Genomic DNA, 15119 nt, shown 5'->3' on the forward strand with positions numbered 1-15119 from the left:
TTTTTTTTTTTTTTTTTTAATCTTACTAGTCTTTTGAAGTTTAAATCTGGTAACATTTTGTTCTTGTAGTTTTTTTTTTTTTTCAGGTTAATTACCCAAAGCCTCATCCATTCTCAAGATTGTTAAATTGTATTATTATTTTTTAATTAATGGGACATTATGTTTGTGAATTATTAAAATATTAATGTTTTATTTAAGTGCCATGCTGAGCGATCGTTCTCTGTACATGGCAACCAAAACCTAGAGATTTCGATCAATTTTGATCAATGTTTAGTGATCCCAAACATGTACTGTGTACAAATGAAATAATATGGCATGTTAGCCAGGTGTGATGGTTGCCCGAGGCACTTAAATTAAGCTCAGTTCTGTCTTTTATCAGGGTTCTATCATCTCCTTGATCTGAAATGTACACATTTTTGGTGTATACTTGGTACTAGAGATTCATGTATGCAAAGATTCTTATACAAGAAGCCTCAAAATTGCTCATGGTAAAAAAACAAACAAACAAACAAAAAAATTAACTGTCCGGCCAGTGCCTGAAGAAAAGTTTTGGGGAGGACGACTTAGCCATTTTGCCTGAAGACACCCTTCAGTAACTCCCACTGCCCAGTCTTGGGAGCCATCCTGGAAGGCTCGTCGTTGTGGGCTGAGAAAAGGAGATGTTTTTTTGCAAGAGAAAATGGAAGAAGCTATAAGAAGGGAGACCAGGAGCAAGGGAACCAAGAGAAATCTGAAGAATTCAGGAGGGAGGTCTTAAGAAGGAAGTGAAGGAAGAGATGGGGAGAAGGGGAACCCTGGGGGGGAAATCACATGAGGGTGCAAGAGGTTTGGGTAGGAAACCCATTTTTAGGTATGTGCTATTTCAGGCCAGGGGTCGCAAACTCAGCAGCCTGCAGAAGCTGGGCAGGGAGAGCAGTAGGGAAGGGGTGGGTGGGTGGTGGGGACTGTGCCCCTGTTACGCAGGGCAGCTGTTGGTCAGCTGTGTGCTGGGAAAAAGGTAGGGAGGGGCCGGAAATCAGGATCTGGTTTTTGGTTTTTTTTAAAGTGAAACTTTCTCAGTTTTAAACAAAATGGTTTTAAATTGGCCCAAACACCATGTGGGGCAAACAGAACATTTGCTTGAGCCTGGGGCCACGAGTTTGCGACTCCTGCCAGACACACGGTTAACCCTCCAAGTATGTATAAGGTTATATGTATTGTTCTAGAGATGTTGTTGTTATACATAGTTGGGGGTGTGATATTTCAAGTCCTTATCTCTCAGAGCTAAGCTTTATTGTAGAAACAAACAAACAAAAAATTAACAGGGCCACAGATAACACTTAACTCAATTCCCAGAAGGACCCTCGGTCCTCGGGCTGTTCTTGTCCAGCTACACATCCTCCAAGCAAACCACTGGGGGCCAGTTCTTGGCATTTCCTTCCTGGTGAGTCGGGGCTAACCTCCTCGGCTCTGTCTCGGAGTTCACAGATGAGTAATCAGGAAGGATTGCAGAATAACTTGTTTCTTTTTTATTTGTATTTTGTTCTTATTTTAAAATTGATCTTTTTTTTTTTTTTTTTTTATTTAGTAGCATCCCAGACTGTGGCTTAGCAGTGATGGCGGGTGGCCTTGGACCCCAGAAAACCAATGCTGGGTCTTCAGGCCAAGAGTCCTAGGCTCCTTACCATTCCCACCGCCGCCAAGAACACTGTTGGCTCCCACCGAAACTGACATGCTAGCATTCAGAAGGGGTGAACCTAACATGCTTCCAAAGCATCTCTTTTAACCCCGTGGAGTAAGTCACTCTTTCTATAAAGTGTGGCCTTTGACCTCGGTGCAGAAGACTTGTCCCTACCCACGTGGAGGAAGGCTACTATCTCCTTCCCCAGTAGCGGGGGAAATGAACTTCCCTAACATTTCCAGTGGCCCTTGAGAGGGGAGAAATGTTCAGTGTTATCATCTTGGTGTTTGTTAATTTTTTTTTTTTTAAATCACACGTCTGTTACTTAGACACTACTGTTCATTTTTTTATACCTACATAGCACATGATTTGATGGGAATTTAGCAAGTATAAGTTGGGAGGAGGGTGAAGATAATATGCAATAATCTATACAGAGAGAATAGACTCAAAAATTATATGTTATCTGGTTTTTGAAGTATCAGATATTCAGGAAGACTTTTAGCACCTTTTGCTTTAAAAAGAAATTGTGCCTTGATTCAGTGCCTTGACTTTAAAACATTCCTCTTATTTTACTGTTATTTTAAATGGGTATTCTGACCCCCCACTGTGTACTAGGATGCAGTCCTTTGGCTGCAGTCATAGTATATGGTTTGTTCCAGTAACAGAGACCAAAGGGTTAATCAGATATGATCCCGCTGCTACAGTTCTGTGATTAAAAGGAGTTTTAGATCACACCAAATTTCCACGGCCCTAACAGTTGAGGCCAGCCATTTGTTTTGTATTTCAGGTTGGAGTAAATTTGCACTTTTAATCTTTTGGGTTTTGGGGGGGAGGGGCTTGTTCTTTTATACTTTGCTTTGTTAATAAAGGAACTTGTAGAAAACTCTGGACTGAATGTCAGATTTGGGGAGGGCTCTACTCTTCCTGAAGGGCCCCTGGCTTATGATTCCTTACACAAGCTCTCTCTTGCTTTCAGCCTCTGGGTGTCTGGGAGTCTTTTCCCACTCAGCAACGCTGGAATAATTGTATACAGTTGGCACTGTACACAGGCGGGCAAGGATGCTAGTTCATAGCTCTGTAGGTTTGCAGCCCGGGGTCCTGCCTTCAAGTCTTTTTCCTTGCCTAGAGCCTTCTGCCTGGCTCCCACACACACCCCGGAACACCAATTCAAGTCTTGGCCTGTGGCTAATTTATTGCTCAAGAATTTTGCTCAGAAATCTCTTAGACCCTCGGGCCCTCTCCAAATGGTAAACATTTGCTAATAGTGAAAAACCACAGGGCTTAGTGAAAGATGGAATCTTGGAGATGGGGCAGGACTCCTCAGTCCTGGAGGCAGGTGAAAGTGGAGAGAACCCGCAGCCACAGGCTGATGAAACAGTAGTCGTGTGTGATCCTTGCCTGGGGGAAAGGTGGTGGGTGTGTTTCGTTCAGTTTCCAGCAAGTAGCTGTTGAACATGCACGCAGAAGTTGACTCAGACAGATGTGGTCTCTCTCTCAGGAGCTCACAAACTTTATTGTGAGAGGTAGGCAGTTTCCTTGTTTCCATGCAGTGTGGTGGGTGGTGGTGAGGAAGGGCTAAGGAAACACAGAAGAGGGGCATCTCATGCGGGTTCGGGAATTTCAGGGAGGGCTGCTCGGAGGAAGTGGCATCTGTGTTGAGATCTAGCGGTGGGTAGGAATTCGCTAAGTGAAGGGAGCTGGGCAGGACAGCAATGTATCAAGGACACAGATGAACAGAGCATTTCAGTTTGGCTGGAAAGTAGGGGTAGGCCAGAGGGAGGAGGCTCCAGCAGGAAAGGATGAGGTGGGAGAGGGAGGAAGGTGCCAGGATACAGGGGTCTTAAAGCCAGAGCTTCTCAAACTGGAATGTGCAAACCACCTGGGAGTCTGGTTAGAGTGCAAATTCTGATTCAGCAGATGTGAGCTGGGGACCTGAGATTCTGCTTTCCTAACAAGCTCCCATGTGATGGCGATGCTGGTGGCCCCGGGGGCCACACTTTGATCACAGGGCTGTACACAGTGATAAAGGCTTGGGCTAATGCCCGGAGATACTGGTGAAGCACTTTAGGCAAGCAATGGCAGGGTCACCTTTGAGCTTGGCTCACTCTGGCTGCAAGGTGGAGGAGAATGGATTAAGCAAGGGTTGGCAATGTATTTATTTTTGCAAATAAAATTTTTACAGCCGTGCCCATTCGTTTATATACCATCCCTGGCTCAAGTCAGCCTGCACTGGCAGAGCTAGATAATTGCAGCATAATCCTGGAAATATTAACTCTGACCCATTATAGGGGGAAAAAATCGGCTGGAAGTAATCAGACTGGGAAGTCTTCAGATGCTGTAGCAATCCAGGCCTGGGCAGGGGGCCTGAGAGGGGGACAGAGAAACAAGTTGCCCTAAAGATGGAACAGAGTTCTGGCTGGGGCCAATGCCTTGACACCAAGAGATTTGTCTTCAAACTTGTGTCCTGCGTCTCTCATCCACACATCTCTCTGCAAACTACCTAATCCTCTCGGAAGCTTGATTCCCTCATCTATAAGACGGGCCTCATGGTAGAACTTCCCTCGTAGAAGTGAGTGAGGGTTTAGTGGGATGGTGTTTCATGTATTAAGCAGCAGAAACGGGTGGTCAGTGTAGAAGTAATTATTGGGATGGAATTTTGATTTAGTCTGTGTCTCTCCAGGCTCTTCTTCTGTTCCCTGTGCTTCTCATTCTGTCTCCACTACAGGATGGTTTCCCTTTTGTCCACACAACCATCTCCCTAGCTACTCCAATTTTGTTCATCTCTTTCCTTGATGTCCACGGCGATCCACTTGAGGAAAAGCTCTCACTCTGGGTACGATGGTTGACTGATGACAAAAATGGCCCCTGTTCTCCCTGTCTTCCTGCACTGATGCCTTTGTGGTCTCGCCCATTGGGAAGGGGAGACTTCTCACCTACCCCTGAAACTGAAATGACTCTGTGACTTTCTTTAGTCAGTAGAATGTGGCCGAAGGGATGTTACACGAGTTCCTGGCCTGGGATGCAAGAGGCCTTGTCTGCCTCTGATTGTTCTCTTGCAAGCCTTCTGCCACCACGTGACTACCTAGCCTGCTGGAGGATGCGGGACCCAGGGGTCCCATCAACCCTGTCACCACAGCAGATGGCCAGCCACCTGTGAGACACGGGAATGAAGCCACCCCACACCGACCTGACAACAAGCTGAGACACTTGCACGAGCCCGGCCGAGGCCAGTCACACTCGGCCCAGATTAGCAGAAGCATTCAGCTGGTTCATAGCCTCCGAGACATGACAGACATTGTTTTAAGCCACTGAGTTAGTGGTAGTTGGTGGTTCAGCGATAGCTAACTGATTTAGAGGCTTAAAAAACCAATCTGGCGTCCATGGGCTGCCACGGAAGTACACACAGGCCATCCTCGACTTCTGTACATTTGACTTTCAAACGGCCAGACTTGGATACGAGGGCTTGCCTGATGCCCCAGACCACCTTGCCCGCAGGAATCCAGATTTCCTGACGCAGTGGGGTGGCAGCCTACCATTGGGTGGTTGAGTTGGGCCAACATCACCATCTTCGTGCCCTGTGTGTACGCCGATGTTCAACTGTGTTCCTGCACTTGCCCTTATCTTCTAAAAACACCAGAGGCTGGGAAAACAAGAATGCTGATTCAGGTGACCACAAGCCCCAGGTCTCGAAGGTGGTAGAATGAAGACACTGATTGGATGGACCTGGAGTGGCCAAGCTTCGGTGTCTTGGTCAAATGCTGGCTACCTGCCGCTGAGCTGCTGGGCGGTGTGTTCAACTCTAAAGGAAAAGAACAACAGCGATGAAGGGCATGTAGGCAACCGTATCTGTTAGCAGTACCTTTGGCATCAGTATATCAAAACCTAACCTATAATGACTTAAACAAATAGCGGCTTATTGGGCTGCATCAGCCCAAGCCTGGAGCTGGGCAGCCAGCCTCTTGGGATGAATCAGGGACCCAGGCATCTTTCTGCACTGTCACTCTGGGTATTTTCACTCTGTCCTCTCCTACATGTCATCTCAAGATCCCACAGTGGCTACTACAGTTCCAGACATTGTGTACAGCCAGGCGATGAGAGAACGGATTAGGGAATGCGGTAGACTTCTCCTTCCATCCCTTCAGCCAGGATGGTGTCTGGTGACCACTCCTGGCTGCAAGGGATGCTGGGAAAGAAAGCCTGGCACGTGGCATGAAGCAGCCACGAGCAAACTAGGAAGGAAGAGTGGATATTAGTGGGTAAATAAGATTCTGTCTCAGAAATGCTGACGACAAATAGCAGAAGATGATGTCAAAGGAGTAATTAGGGGCGCCTGGGTGACTCGGTCAGGTAGGTGTCTGCCTTCCGCTCAGGTTGTAATCTCGGGGTCCTGGGATCAAGCCCCACATTGGGGCTCCCTGCTCAGTGGGGACTCTGCTTCTCCCTCTGCCCTTGCCCCTCCCCCAACCCATGTTCTCTCTAGCTCTCTCTCTCTCAAATACATAATATCTTTAAAAAAAAAAAGTAACTAGGGAATCTATAATTCCATAATTATATGACTTATACTTGCCTAATTCCTTGCATATAGTAAATGATCAGTAAATGTTAGAACTGAAGTCCCAGCTCCACCATTCACTGGCTGCAATCTTTTGGGCAAGTCAGTTAACTTGTCTGGACATTAATTTCCTCATTTGCAAAATGCCTTTTATAGGTTTGCTGGGAGCATCAAAGAGTAACGTGTGTGAATTTGAGAAATGCTGTCCAAATTTCAGCTGTTGTCTCTGGAGTAGTGCGCCAGCATTTTTGGAGCACTAGGAAGGTGAATCCATTTCTTTTTCCTTTTTTTTTTTTAAAAAGATTTTATTGATTGATTGATTGATTGATTGATTGAGGGGGGTGGAGACAGAAGGAGAGGGAGAGGAACAAGGAGACTCCAAGCAGAGCCCCTTGTAGGGCTAGATCCCACAACCCTGAGATCACGGCCCAAGTTGAAACCAGGAGTCAAACGTCCAAGGCACTGAGCCACCCGGGTGCCCCAAGATGAATCCATTTCTTAAGGGCGGGTCACCCTCAGGCACTCTGCCCCCCACCACCTTTCCTCTCCTTCAGGCCTGTGAGTGAGCGGCGGTCGTGAACATTTGTTCCCAGGAGGGAGGACATCCAGGGAGAGGATGTCCACCTTCCCCATATCTCTTTCTTCTGAATTATGTCATTTTCTTATAAGCTTACTCTATATTTCATTTCTCAAATGGTGCAAAGCTTTTTTGCCTAGGTGGAAAGCTTAAGCTCGTGGTTCTTGATCCTGGCTCTGTAACAATCCATGAGGGGTTTTGTAAAATGGTCCACACTCAGGGGGCACCTGGGTGGCTCGGTCCATTAAGTGTCCAACTCTTGATTTCGGCTCAGGCCATGATCTCAGGATTGTGAGATAGAGCCCGCATCAGGCTTGAAGGCTGCTTGGGATTCTCTCTCTCCCTCTGCTACACCCTCACCCGATCCCCTGCACTCTCTCTCCCCGCCCCCCCCCAAAAAAAAACGTCCACGCTCAGGATTCCACGCTGGCCCAGTGAGGTAGGACACTCAGAGAGTGCAGTCCAAGTATGGGTGCTTTTCACAGCTCCTTGGATGATTCTAGAATGCAGCCAGGGTCATGAACCACGGGGCCTTCGGTCAGATGGCCCTTAGGTCAGAGAACCTGGAAACACCAGCTGGTATGTGTGAAGTATGCTTTGTGAAGTATGCTGGTATGTGTGAAGTATGCTTTGTGACTGCAGGGGTAGAGATGGAGGTGAAATTATAGGAGTCCAGGATGGAATTCTTCAGCTGAGAGATGCAGGGCAAAATATCACTACACAGACACAGGTAAATCCCACTGGCAGTTCCCCTTTTCTCCAACCTCAAGGAGATGGAAACAGAAAAAAAAATTAATTTATAAAAGGCATCAGAGTCATCTTGAAACTTCTCAGAAAAAAAAAAAAAGCTGCTCTATTCAGAGGCACACTGCCCTTGTTCTTTTTGTCTTCTAGCCTGGCAAGAACACACGTCATATACAGCCTGTCTTTACAAAATGCTGGCTCTTTTCATGAATATTCATTGGTTTTGCCCACACTTTGTCTCAGTCTCCCTCCTCCCCTCACTACCATCTTCGATGCAGTGACTTTGAGCTTGCACTTAAAAAAAAATTAAAGTCCATCAAGGCCCCTTCCAATAAAGCCGGGGGGGGAGGTTGGGGGGGTTAGGAGTCCTACTGAGTGCCAGACTCAAACCAAAAGCTTTTAATGACCTTATCTCATCAAAAGATTTTTACCTTCGTGGTTTATTTAATCATTGGTCTCCTCGAGTTAAGAGCTAAGCCTCTGATGGGTGACTGTCCGATCCTTATCAAAATAAAACCATTAAGACATATTTCAACCACAGAGAAAAATGGTGTGGCATTAGAGATGGAGGTGCCCTCGGGGTCTTACATGGCCAGAAACTGCAGGCTGAAAACACTGCTCCCTGTTTTAAGCAAAGGATTTGTGATGATTGATTATTTTTAGTCTGATAAATACCCGGTTTCCAAAAGCAGTCTAATTAGTAGGGATCTCCATTTTCCAAGTATTCAGAATGCATTTGGCTGTCCTATCATTAAACCCAGACCCATGAGACGAGCCGAAGAGTCTGAGCCCTTCCCAGGTGCGGCAGAGACATTCCTGCTAGTGAGTAACCTTGTATTTCCCACCCCGTTGCAGTCAGGCAGGTCAACTGTCTGGTTCCCAGCAAGGGGCAGGGAGCACGAGGGACTTTCACGTGATCCTGCAGAGGCACTAAAGGTCGCACGTGAACATGGTGGCATCACAAGATGGAACTGAGTCACTACGAAGAGTTCAGGAGGCTAACATGCTGGCCTTTGCTTAAGGGAAAAATAAACCTTTGTGATGTTAGCCTCCCGAACTGAAACTTTGGGATTCTTTGTGACTGCAGAGAAGCCGAGCTAAACTTACTCATGCAACAGGATGCCGAAGACAGCTCCTGTCATAACCCTATTTGGGAAGATCCCATAGCAAGCCCCTCATGTGCCTGTGTTTGTACCAGACAGGGAGAAGATGCCCTCTCTTGGGACCCCAGGGACGTTCCAGTTATGAAATGCTCCATCTCCATTCACTCATTTGGTAAAGAGTCACTGAGTGCCAGCTATGTGCCAGGACCTGTGCTGGCCCTGGGGATGGAGTGGTTAGCACAGCAGACTCCATCTGATTTTTGCCTGCAGCTTTCAGTCTGCTGGATGAGACAGACGCTGGACGAACAAGCATGCCAATTAGTGCTGAGTAACTATCGGAGGTGAATGCTTTGCAGGAAGGAGGTTTCTATGACTCTGGAAATCAGAAGGGACTTTAGAGTAGCCCAGGGGATTAGAGAAGGCTTCCCCGGAATTTTGAAGCCCTGCACACTAACTGTGAGGGTCTGTCACCTTGCAGAGCACTTACTAAGTGCAGAGCTCTGAGCCAAATGCTTGACACACACCATCCCCACTTGCCCACTGCAACAGTCCTAGGAGGTAGTACCACTACCATCCATCCCCACTTTACAGGTGAGGAAACTGAGGCTCAGCAAAATGTGGCCACATGCCCCACGCAGTAAGTGCAAACAGGGATTTGAATCCATATCTGCTTGGCTACAACACTCACAGTCATTTCTGGCCCTTGCAAACCGAGCCAAGGAGGTTAGTCATGCAGGAAGTCACCCCTCATGAAGCCCACAGTGGGAGATCAAAATGAAAGCAGCAGGCAGATGTTTACAAGTTGCCTGGAAAAGCCACCCACTGTAGGAGGGGGGGATAGCTTTCTTCCCACTTCCCAAGACCTTGCTTAAAAGCTTCAGTGTTCCTTTTTCATTTTTACAGTGCCCCCTCCCCCTCTCCCCAGAGGACTGACTTCTCCTTTCAGCAGACGGGAAGGCGCGGGCTGCCGGCCCTACAGTAGCCCAGCCACTGACAGATGATGGCTTCCCTCCAAACTTAACCCAGATGAAAACGATAGGGACATACCAGCTCTTTCTCCTCTTGGCTTTGTACCCTTTGTACCCTTTCTCCCCAGAATAGAAGCAGGAAGGCCTGAGGTAGCTGCCTCGAAACGTTAGCTGACACGAGCCTATTGCTTTGTCTTACAGAAGGACTCAGCTGATTCCTCATGTAGACACATTTACACTCATTCTGACACAGGCTTCCCATGCAGACTGCGTGTACGCTTATGTGTGCACAGACATATCCGCGCTTAAACTCGAACACATACACTCACAGTGTCTACGTGGCCTGCAAACCTGAAATATTTACTACCTGGCCCTTTACGGGGAAAGTATGCCAACTCATGTTCTAAGTGCCTAAAAACTCTACAAGGTATGACTGCCGCATAGCTAACCGCCCTAAAACTTAATGGCTTAGAAACAGCCACCACCATTATTATATCTTATGATTTTGTGAGTTAACTGAGCTCTGCTGCAGTTCTGCTCCTCGTAATGTCAGCTAGGACCACAGCCCCTTCCAGAAGGCCTCGCTCCCAGAGCGGACAGTGGGTGCTGCTGTGGGCTGTGAGCTCAGCGGGCACTGACCACCCATGGCGTGCCTTGGTTTCCCTCCACATGGCCTTACTTTCTGTCTCTAGCATCTCAGAGCTCAGCCACTGGGTTCCAAGAGGCGGCGTTCCACATTTGCAAATGCAGAAGTACAGCAGATCTTCTAAGGCCCAGATTCCGTTGGTCAGAACAGATCACAAGTCTAGCCCAGGATCAAGGGGAAGTGACATGGACTTCACCTGTTGGTGGCCGGACCGGCAAAGAATTTGCAGCCACCTTTAATCCACCAGAGTAAGTACCTCTTTTCATTTTGGACACAGGGACACAGAGGCACAGAATGGTTCATTAACTTGCCCAGCAACACTCAGCTAGGGACCCACACAACCTCATACACACTCATTCACACAAATATGCCCGTGCATGCACCATCACACATTACACGCATATCCATCACACACACACGTCCACAGTTCACATCCAAAAATACAGTGACATAGTCACATCTTCACATCCTCGTACAGACACCAAGTCCTCAAGCCAGTTCACATACACGTGCATGCATATTAGCACACAAGCGCTCACAGATGCGCACGGACACACACATACACCCATGCACATACTCTGGGCATACACACCCTCCCTGCCCACGTATGTAATCACATGTAACCACATGCATGAACACACATATGCACACAGCCTGAGCCTTCTCCTCTGACCACAGTACTTTGCTCCAATGACTCAGAGGCCTTTTACTCCTTGCTTTTGAACAAGGTGTTCCGAGGCGAGAAAACCCTCCTGCTTCCTTCTGTTGTGCAAAGTCCTTCTCTACACAAAGAGGCCCACAGGCCCGGGACCCTGGATCCCCAGCCCCACTTAGAATGGCCATGCGCGTGAGACCCACACACCTCTGTTGATGTGCGATATGGGAACGGGGAAGTTAAGTACGTTGCCCAGGGTCACACTGGAGCTGGCGTTGCTCGCTAACCTCCCGCCATTCATCTGGGCCAGGGGCAGGGGTTCAGGGCTGCTCGACCAATGGATGAGTTGGAAGCGCTTGTGCAGGAATGATTGTTTGGAAGAGACCTGATTCATTCAGAAGCAGTTTTAGGTTCACAGCAAACTTGATTGGAAGGTGCAGAGATTTTCCATCTACCCCCTGCCTCCGCACATGCCTGGCCTTTCCTGTATCCGCACCCCCCCCACCGAAGTGGTACCTTTGTTATAAGCGACGAGCCTACATTAATGCAGCACAGTCACCCCAAGTTCATAGTTTTTACCCCAGGGTTCATTCTTGGGTTGAACATTTTAAAGGTTTGGATGGATGTATAATGACATGTACCCATTATAGTATCATACAGAGTATTTTCACTGCCCTAAAAATCCTCTATATCTGATCTATTCCTCTCTCCTTTCCCCGGAGCGCCTGGCAACCACTGATCTTTGTATTTATTTATTTAAGATTTTATTTTTTTTAAGTCATCTCTCCACCCAACATGGGGCTCCAACTTACCACCCCAACATCAGGAGTCACGTGCTCTACCGACTGGGCCAGTCAGGAGCCCCAACCACTGATCTTTTTAATGTCTCCATGGTTTTGCCTTTTCCAGAAGGTCAGATAGTTGGAACCTTGAACACACTGTAGTATGTGGTCCTTTTCAGACTGGCTTCTTCCCCTTGGGAATATGCATTTAAGGTGTCTCCATGTCTTTTCATGGCTTAAGAGCTCGTTTCTTTTTAGTGCTGGATGATATTCTGTCATCCGGATATACCACAGTTCATTTATTCGTTCGCCTACTGAAGGTCACCTTGGTTGCTTCAGTATTCACTTTTATTCGTGACTGTAGGAAGCAGGTAGAACAGAAATGCTCCCCAAACCTTATGAGTCAGACACCAAGGATGTCAGACAGACACTGAAGATGTAGAGAAGAAATGTCCATCTTTCCTCCTTCGTGTGGTCATCGCCTATCCCTGCTGTCTTCAGGCCCAGCCAGACATTACAGTGACGTGGGGAGATTTTTAAAAATATTGCTGCCTGGGTCCCACCCCCCAGAGACTATGATTCAATACGTCTGGACTAGGGCCTGAGCTTCACGATTTTTTTTTAAGGATACCCAGGTGACTCTAATGTGGGCTTGAAAGGCACTGGTCCACTGAGATCCACTGTAGGTGGAAAATTCTTCTGGTGGCCTTAGAGTAGAAGCTGAGGCTTATCTGTTGGAAGTTTAAAACAAGTGGTTCTGGTTTGCCAATATAGCGCTGTTTGGTACGTTTATTTCGATGAAATGCGAAGGCTCCAGCAGGACAGGCTCTCTTCATTTGCCTGCTCTCAAACACCATCCTCCATCACCTTCCACCAGCTGCTTCATACATTTAGTTACTGGCCCGGCACCTGGAGTCATTCAGTCTTGCTGACCGTGGGACCTGGCTTTGGCCAAGGTGACCAACATGTCTCAGTTTGTCCAGGGTTTTCCAGGTTCAGCACTGAAAATCCTGTGTCCCAGGAGCCTTCCACAGTCCTGAGCAAACTGGACAGTTAGTCACCCTACTTTGACCCTTCTTATAAGAAAGTGAAGACCCATGAATCATTCTAAAATGACTGCTCTCCATGTTAGCTGTGCATGTGAATAACCTGGGTAGTATTAATAAGTACCCTTAGCAGACCCCAGTATTACAGTCCATCCCACTCCCAAGGGACTGTTACACCCCCAGAGACTCTGATGTCACTGATCAGTCTGCAGCTGGGGAATTGAGGATTTTTTTAAAGTTCCCCCGATGATTCCAATGTGAAGGTAGGGGCTAAGAGCCCTGAGCCAGGTAAGAGAGAATGAGCTACCAGGGGGATTGCTCTGGGAAGGAGCAGGGGAAGCAAGGCTCCCAAATGAAGTGACATCACACAAGCCAGACTGTGCTTTGACTTCAGAACTTTGAGTCAAGTCCCTTTATCTCTCTGAGCTTCAGTTTTCTTATCTATAAAATGGGAACCTCCCATAAAATAAAGCATGCAAGGTTTGGGCACAGAACATGGTTGACACTCGTGAATAATCATAAAGGTGTCATTTATCCAGTGCCCGTAGTGCGCTGAATACTTTTCAGTCTATGACTCATCTGGGCCTAGGAGCTTGTGGACTCAGAGTGGTCTGCAGCTGAAGGAGCCACAGAAGTTTCCTTGGTTCTGTTAAATTATTTTCGCAGAGAGCCAGGCCAAGATGCAAGTGACCCAGAGAAATCAGAAACTGACCCTGGGAATCTAGAAGGGTGGACACTGGCCTTGGATTCATTTTTCAAAATGAAAATAGCTCTCTTGTTTGTGACCATAGATGTAATAAAAATAAATAAAATAAAAAGTTCAAATAATGCAGAATCCTATGAGAAAGAAGTGGGGATCTTCAGGGCCAACTTCCCCCATGAGACCAGGAGTGGGAAAGAAAGGCTGCCCTAGCAAGTGTCCCCTCCCAGACCCCCCAACCCCACTGCCCCTTGCCCATCCCTTCAGGAAAGAAACATCAGTTCCCATGACATCATCTCCTGTCTTGGAGCTGGGGCACTGGGGACAATGGCAGGATAGGGAGTTCCAACAAATTCTGACATCAGCCTCACTGGAAAGGGTTTGGCCAGGAGCTGGGACTTTCCCCTGATCAAGGCCTCTGTGAGGGACCATTTCAACTTGCATCCAGAGCTGTCCCCAGAGTGACTAATAATTATGATATTGATGGAACACTCACAATGTGCCAGACATCAGAGAGTGAATTAACTCATCAAATTCTTGTGACCACCTCTAGTAGTTATGTACCATTATGCTCTTTTTTTTTTTTTTAAGATTTTGTGTATTTATTTGACAGAGAGCGCGGGGCTAACGCACAAGCAGGGGGAGGGCACAAGCAGGGGGAGTGGCAGGCAGAGGAAGTGGGAGAAGGAACCAGGCTCCCCTCTGAGCAGGAAGCCCGACATAGGGCTGGATCCCAGGACCCTGGGATCATGATCTGAGCCGAAGGCAGACTGAGCCACCCAGGCGCCCCCCATTATGCCCTTCTAATAGAAGAGAAGCAGGCTCAGAGAGGCAAATAACTTGCCCAAGGTCACACAGCTGGTAAGCAGCGGACACGCTCGGCATCAGGGCACGTGCTCTGTATTAGGAAGCGGATGTGATGCTCAGAAGAGCCATATGGGCAAGTCTGTTTAGAATCCTCCTCAGATAAATGAGGAAATCGGGGCTCTGAGAGGCAGAGTGACTTGCCCAGAGTCATGCAGCTAAGCAGCAGGAGTGCCAGGGAAGAAGTTCAGGGTCACCTGCTTTCTGAGCCCATTCTTAGAATGGGGTTTCCTCAATGTTCATAGCAGCAATGTCCACAATAGCTAAATCGTGGAAGGAGCCGGGATGCCCTTCAACAGATGACTGGATTAAGAAGTTGTGGTCCATATATATGATGGAGTATTACTCAGCCATTAAAAAGAACAATTTCTCAACATTTGCTGCAACATGGATGGCACTGGAGGAGATAATGCTAAGTGAAACTAGTCAAGCAGAGAAAGACAATTATATGGCTTCTCTCATCTATGCAACGTAAGAACTAGGAAGATCGGTAGGGGAAGAAAGGGATAAAGAAAGGGGGGTAATCAGAAGGTGGAATGAAGCATGAGAGACTATGGACTCTGAGAAACAAACTGAGGGCTTCAGAGGGGAGTGGGGTGGGGGAATGGGAATAGACCGGTGATGGGTAGTAAGGAGGGCACGTATTGCATGGTGCACTGGGTGTTATATGCAACTAATGAATCATCGAGCTTTGCATCAGAAACCAGGGATGTACTGTATGGTGACTAACATAATATAATAAAAAAAAAATTAAAAAAAAAAAAAGAATGGGGTTTCCTCACCTCCAGCCCTTGAGGTCTCACCTTCACTGTCTTTGCTACC

Source organism: Ailuropoda melanoleuca, chromosome 10, assembly GCF_002007445.2.
Source record: "Ailuropoda melanoleuca isolate Jingjing chromosome 10, ASM200744v2, whole genome shotgun sequence".
Lineage (NCBI taxonomy): Eukaryota > Metazoa > Chordata > Mammalia > Carnivora > Ursidae > Ailuropoda > Ailuropoda melanoleuca.